The sequence below is a fragment of the Macaca fascicularis genome, chromosome 6 (genome assembly GCF_037993035.2).
Source record: "Macaca fascicularis isolate 582-1 chromosome 6, T2T-MFA8v1.1".
Taxonomy (NCBI): Eukaryota; Metazoa; Chordata; class Mammalia; order Primates; family Cercopithecidae; genus Macaca; species Macaca fascicularis.
In genome coordinates, this window is record NC_088380.1 from 76,492,027 (window position 1) to 76,499,707 (window position 7,681).

The 7,681-nt window shown below is 41.2% G+C and overlaps 1 pseudogene; it reads left to right on the forward strand.

Moving 5' to 3' along the window:
* Positions 1 to 3,560: 3,560 nt before the first annotated feature.
* Positions 3,561 to 4,531, forward strand: LOC102123434 (cold shock domain-containing protein E1 pseudogene; annotated as a pseudogene).
* Positions 4,532 to 7,681: the final 3,150 nt, after the last annotated feature.

Here is a 7,681-nt window from a genome sequence, read left to right on the forward strand (position 1 = left end):
AAAACCCAGAATCTCAGGAGACCTAGGACAGGAGGAACTGAAAAAAGTGATGAAAAATGGCAACTGACCGGCCAAAACAGAGGAGCCAGAGCAAAGCCTAGAAATGTTGATTTGGGAAAAAATAGACGTCCCAAGAGTGAAGAGAGGGGACTTACGGGAACCTGGAAGACTACCAAGGACAAGTAGCCCCAGCCCAAAGAGAAGAGCAAACTGGAGACGCTCAATGTTAGCTACCCTGCCCTGAACACTTCAGGATGGCTGAACGCCTACACATGGTAATGAAGGAAGGGCCCTCATTCTAGCTAGATTCTTCTGGCTTTTAAGAACAGAGATCTCTGCATATCAGCTTCTTAGTCTTCCCTCAATTGACTTTATCTGCTTCACCACAGTGACTGCTTTCTCACAGCTTTGCTTACTTATAGACCATCATGGACTCTTCAGCCCTGACTTTATGTCACAGAGGTTTTGTTTAGGCTCAGCTTGCAAATCTTTACCTCTTTCCATATTTGGCTTAGATTACTGAGCATCCTATTTGTCCAACTCAACTTTTTAAGCCAGACTGTAGGTCAACGATCATTGACCAGCTTGTGGACTGGCTACTTTTGAAACAGGTGCCCATTTTTATTCAATCAGTTGGGAAGAGAGTCACATGCTTCAAAGCATAGCTACCCTAGGCCTGCTCATCAGTGGAAATTGTGGCAAACAGATGTTACAAAATGTCTAGGGAGACCTTGAGCCACCTAGGAATATTAATTTAGTTTAACATTCTCTGTTTGATAAAAGCAAGAAAATCTGATAAACTTCCAACAAAGATTTTACCTCTTAAAGGAATAACTTTCAATTACGTAAAAAGTTCACTTATTCTGAATACCATATAGAGAGGTTACTAGATATTCTCTTTCAGATGACATAGTAGACCAGTAGATATTTTTTCTTTAGCCTGAGGAGTTAAAGTGGCAGTTGTAATGTTACCATCAGTGAGTCTTCTGCTGAGTATAGCTACTTTTTTTTTTTTTTAGACGGAGTCTTGCTCTGTCTCCCAGGCTGGAGTGCAGTGGTGCAATCTCGGCTCACTGCAAGCTCCGCCTCCTGGGTTCGCACCATTCTCCTGCCTCAGCCTCCTGAGTAGCTGGGACTACAGGCACCCACCAGCACGCCCAGCTAATTTTTTTGTATGTTTTTAGTAGTGATGGGGTTTCACTGTGTTAGCCAGGATGGTCTCAATCTCCTGATCTTGTGATCCACCCTCCTTGGCCTCCCAAAGTGCTGGGATTACAGGCATAGCTACCTTTTTTAACTGGAATGGTTGAGAGTATTCTTACTGATGCTCCTTAATCCATTTAACCCACAACTTCTCACAACTACAGGAAACATGACTCATACATTTCTTGGGCCTTTCATGGAATTAAGTTTTGGCATTATGTGCAAGTACTGACTTTAAAAATTTTCGTATCACAGCTAAGAAATGTATATATTTGTCCCTGTGCAAAATGGCAAATAGATAGCTCTTCATTCCCACGACAATGATATCATGCTCTTACTAAAAACAGGGTCGTAGTCTAAAAGCCAATGAGAATGAAGTTGGTATAAACCATTATAATTGGACCGCATTTCTCCTGCCCCTCTGCCAAACCACATCCACTTATCCTTCCAAGCCCAGCCAAATCCCACCTTGTCTGTGAAATTTCTGAGATGATAATGATTAAAAGAACAAGGACAGGGAAAGGCAAGATCCTGGGAAATAGCTTGGGTGACTAAGAGAGGTTTCTATAGCCAATAATAAAGAGGGAGTGTAGGGAGAAAGGCGTCAGGGAAGAGGCCTCAGCCAGTAGCTGGAACTGGCCACATGAGCAGCTTCAATGGTAGGGCCAGTTTTGGAAGCTCCGAAGAAGGAAGAAAGGCAAATCTCACTTCCAGTACACTAAAACTGGTGGACACTGGGGACAGGGCAGGGACAGGAGATACTTGTCTAGAATACGAAATCAGAGTGGGAACAACAGAGGGAAGGATGGAATGCTGAGCCGTCATCCTGGCCAAGGGGCAAGGATGGGTAAATGCAGTGTTCAATGTTTGAAATGGGCTGGGCAGAGCTAATGGCAGGGATTATTTGAGCCTACCTTCTAAGTTTAGAGGAATAGAAGAGCAGAAAATTAAGATATCAACTGATCTTTCTCTTCTCTGAACTCTTGGGAATTCTTAATGCATAGAAACATACAATTTAACACTAGCTTGTTCTCACCTTGTCTCTTAATCTAATATTTTTAAATTGCAAGGGCCAGAAACCTATTCAAACTAACTCAAGTTAAAAGGGATGTCAAATGGCAAGACTATAGCAAGGTCTCAGAGAGATTCAGGAAATGCAAAACAAATAAGATCCAGGAAGGGAGAAAGCCAGGAATCTTGAAGATCAGCCACACTTCATTTCCCTCTCTGTTATGGATTGCCTATTTCTTTGCATAACTATTTCATCTAGATTTCCACTGTTCTTTACCTGGTCCATCTGTACTTCCATTTTCTCAAAACCCCAATGGTCCCATTATAGCTACCCAAACCTGACTTCATGACCTCTCATTCGAGCACCCATCACCAATGTGTTGAGTTTCTCTATTTCCTAAGTGTAAATTCCTTGTTAGGGGAATATAATTGACTTGACTTTTCTTTTCCATAAAGACTCCAAGGCATGGGTGGCTATCTGTGGGTGGGGTGTTCACCTCAAGTGATCTGGGGGATAAGGCAAGATAAGAACCCCTTGGTTCTCAACAATGATTGAAGGGAGGAGACCTCTGTGGATTATGAGTAAGGCATATGTGGACACATTTCTAGGACATATTCCCAATACGTTGTGAGATTCTGGAGGGCTAGAATAGTGACATGTCTCGGGTACACGTGTAGTAGAAGCTCCCTTATTCAACCTCCACTTAGCTGACTCTCCAAATTTACTTATGATCTCCATTTCCTCTAGAAAACTTACTGCTCCATGCCCATGGCATAAAGAAGTCTCTCAGCTAGGAAGCCGCTCTGTGTCTACTTCTTCCCTTGAGTTATGAGCTTGCCAAGGATCAGCCATGTTTGTTGCCCTATGTCCTTACACCAGTAATAGTGTAAGGACATAGGGCAACAAACAATTTAATAGATAAATTTAGAGCATGTGAATTAAAAAACTGTTTCTACAAAAACTGATTTGAATGCTGTGAAAAGACACATAAAATTGAACCACACATACACAAAAACTTCACTCTCAAATTAGATGTGAGAAAGACAATAAAATAATGTAGGGGGAAATGTATGAAAAATCTGCAAGTCATCCACAGTCAGCTTGCATGAAAACTATCTTTATGTTGTTGAGTCATTTGAAAGAAACCAAAACTGGAAATAATAGAGTATTCACTTTGGATATGATTTTTTCCAGAAAGATCATACAGAACTCTTATCAGCTGATCTAGAACCAAAGCACAGGTCTTAGCTTTCCATGAAAAACTGGCAAATGAATTTATATGTATATGTATTTATATGAATTTATATGTTTACATATTAACTTCAGGTATATGTACAATTAAAACGTTGGATTTACTGAAACAGCCAATCATGATAAGGAAAACTTTTTCCATTACAGTGAGTTCTCTGGTGATGTTGATAGCTTGGAACTGGAGGTCATGGTCGAGTATAGCTTGTCCAAAGGCAAAGGCAATAAAGTCAGTGCAGAAAAAGTAAACAAAACACACTCAGTGAATGGCATTACTGAGGAAGTTGATCCCACCACTTACTCTGGCAAAGTCATTCGCCCCTGAGGAGTGTTGATCCAACACAGACTGAGTACCGAGGAATGATTGAGATTGTGAAGGAGGGCGATATGAAAGGTGATGTCTATCCATTTGGTGTCGTTGGGATGGCCAACAATAGGGATTGCCTGCAGAAAGGGGAAAGCATCAAGTTCCAATTGTGTGTCCCGGGCCAAAATGCACAAACTATGGCTTACAACATCACACCCCTGCATAGGGCCACAGTGGAATGTGTGAAAGATCAGTTTGGCTTCATTAACTATGAAGTAGGAGATAGCCAGAAGCTCTTTATCCGTGTGAAAGAAGTTCAGGATGGCATTGAGCTACAGGCAGGAGATGAGGTGGAGTTCTCGTGATTCTTCATCAGCGCACTGGCAAGTGCAGCGCCTGTAATGTTTGGCAAGTCTATGAGGGCCCCATATGTTGCAGCTCCTCGACCTGATTGGTTGGTCAATCGTTTGAAGAACATCACTCTGGATGATGCCAGTGCTCCTCACCTAATGGTTCTTCATCAGCCAAGGGGACCAGATAACTCAATGGGGTTTGGTGCAGAAACATCCATCAAGCTGATGTCATTGACTAACCACATCCACAAAACATATCTTTAATCCATTATGATCAAGTTGGGGAGAATCTGGTGAAGGGTTCTTGATATCTCCCTCTTCATCCCTCCCGAATCTGGAATACTTATTCTATTGAGCTATTACACCAGTTTTAACACCTTCTTCGGGTTATGTTTAAAAAAAAATAAATTTAAGAAAACCATTTTAAAATAATGCACAGTTCAGCCTGGAAAACTTAAGGAGGTGTCTTATAGTGTCAATTTTAGGAGCTTTATTTGGAGCATTTAACGCAACTGGTAATTGCAAAATCCACTTCGCCTGTGTAAGTGAAAAATATAGACTGTTATCTTGTTGGCCCTATGAAATTCTGCACTTTTCATTATATACTCTACCTTCATTAATTACTTCTGGCAAGATGTTCTGCCTTAGCACTCAGTTGCATTCTTTTTCTTTTTCTTCCTGTTCATTATGCTTTAATTCTGAGGACCATATGAGGGTAGAATACATTATCTTTTAAAAATTACACAAATTTGTATAGGCAAACCATTTCTTAAAGTTGATGGCCAAATTTTAAAATGTTATTTTTTATATCATTTATAATCTTGTCACAATCCACTTAAAGAAGTTTGTTTATATTTCAGTGAAAATTATCTTCCAGAGTAGGTTTTATTCTTGAGTTGAGGGGTAACTTTACTACAATTAGTAAGTATGGTACAGAATTTCATGCAAATGAGGAGTGCCAGCAGTCTGAAAAGTTAAACGTATTTAAACAAAAACAAAAAAAATGAATGCACAAACTTGCTGCTGCTTGGATCAATGCAGCTTCTAGGACCCTGTTTCTTTTACTGATTTAAAAACAAAACAAACAAAAAAAATAAAAATGTTGTGCCTGAAATGAATCTTGTTTTTTTTTTAATAAGTAGCCACCTGGTTAGTGTGTCCTGTAAAATACAGACACTTGACCCTTGGTGTAGCTTCTGTTCAACTTTATAACACGGGAATGGATGGGTGTGATTTCTTGGCCGTCTTCTTGAATTGGCCATAGACAGGGTCCCCGGCCAGTGGACTGAAGGCTTTGTCTAAGATGACAACGGTCAGCTCAGGGTATGTGGGGAGGGCGCTTTTATCTTCCCCCTTGTCGTTTGAGGTTTTGATCTCTGGGTAAAGAGGCCGTTTGTCTTTGTAAACACAAAACATTTTTGCTTTCTCCAGTTTTCTGTTAATGGTGAAATAATGGAAGTGAATAAAGTTTTACTGATTTTTGAGACACTTAAAAAAAAAAAAACAAAAATGTTTTGGGTAGTTTTTTTGTTTGTTTGTTTGTTTGTTTGTTTGAGATGAAGTCTTGCTCTGTTGCCCAGGCTGGAGTGCAGTGGCGCGATCTCAGCTCACTGCAACCTCTGACTCCTGGGTACACAAATCTGCCTCAGTCTCCCGAGTAGCCGGGACTAGAGGCGCCCGGCACCACGCCCGGCTAATTTTTTGTATTTTTAATAGAGACAGGGTTTCACCATATTAGCCAGGATGGTCTGGTAGTAGTCTTTTTTATTATCATTCTCTTCAGTAGCTGCCAGCCATCAGTGCAGTCAGATTAAGCAGGACTTCTGCTGCAATTTTAATCCTTCCTGCCCCTCCCCACTCAGTAACTTGCTTAAGCACCGAATATGTAATAGGCACTAACAAACCCCTATTCCTTGACAACCCCAAAGGAGGTAAGCAGTTGAACAATAACAAACACCCTGTGCCCAAATAAGCTTCATGGCCCAATATTCCTCACCACTGAGCCAACTGTTAGTAATAATGAACTTGAGCCAGTTCACTGTTAATTCCAAGACAGAAAATAATGTGATCTTTTGCTTTGAATTCATGGTCAAAATATTTGGCATGCTTTTAAATATCCCCCTAGACAGTAGGGAACCTGCCCTAAACATTGTCCTACCCCTAGAGATGGGGTCAGCGAAACAACAGAAAAAATGCAAAGTAATGATAGTGCATTCTTTGCCCTGCCATCCAGTATAATGGGTAAGAGCACAGCTCTGGGGGCTGAGGCTCCTTGGCATTAACTTGCCACAAGACCTTGACAACTACTTACTCTTCCTGAGTCTCAGTTTCCTCTTCTGTCAAATGGGTTGTTGTAAGAACTAAATGTAAATGAAGTCATGGATGAAAGGCAAGATAAAGTTTTCTTTTCCCCTCACCCTCCTTTTCCCCTCCTCTAACCACCTGCCCACCAAGGAGATAGGGAGGGTGGAAAACACAATAAAGAGAAGAAACTGTCCCTCTAACAATGCCTGGAGTATCTACAGAGCAGTCAGCAATAACAAGAAAGAGGTATGTGTTATGTTTGCTGCACTCTGAAGAAGAGGAAGGGCCTAAAACCTCCTCAGCATCTCACTGTAAGGCCCAGAGCAAGAGCGCCTTGAAACTCTTCTCCAGAATGCAATCATTCATTCATTCCTGCAGTGAGTGCCATCTAAGTGCCAGGCATTGATTCTGACACAGCAGTGAACAAAATAAAGTGTCTGCTCTCATGGAGCTTACATGACATTCTAGTTGAAGAAAAAACTAAAAGGTTACCTGTGAAACCTATGCATGATACCTGTTACCTAATAAGTACTCAATAAACACCAGCTATTTTAATTATTATTGTCATTCTTACCAACCTGATTGCACAATCTAATTCAGGATGGTTAAAATATGTCCCTTGACTAATAGATAAATAGCTAGTTCCTACCCTAAAGCTGGATCCATCTTCCATTAGCTATCTCAGGAGCCAAACGGGGGACTCCAGTGCTCCTCCAAAGCACACAACTCCTTGTTTTAGGATTTTTTTCCTCCCTTACCTTCCTACCTGTTTTTGGAAATCAGCACCATTTCGCAGCTCTCCAGAGGTTAGGAATGGAAGCAGGGGAAGTCACAGCTGCAATGGTCTATTAAAATATGAATAACTGATGCCCCACCTCCCATCCTATTCAAGCACTAAAAGACAGCCACCCTCTGCAAGGGTCTCCAGCTGTATGCACATGTATGAGCACAAGGAAGGGCCCGTCAACTCACAGAGACAGCAGGCTTATCTGGGATTGCCTATTTCGTGCCTAGCAGGTTTCCCCCTGGGGCCCACGCAGGTCACTCTCTTTAAAACTGGAATCCCCACACACTCCTGCTGTTAGCCTGCTCTGTTTTTTAAAAATTACCTTCCAAGATGTAATTCACTTATTTATTATGTTTGTGCTTTATTTTCTCTTTCCTCCATGATAATGTGAGTTCTTATGAGGGCAAAGATGTCTGTCAATTAGAACAATGTCTGTAACATATTAGGCACTTGGTAAATATTTGTTC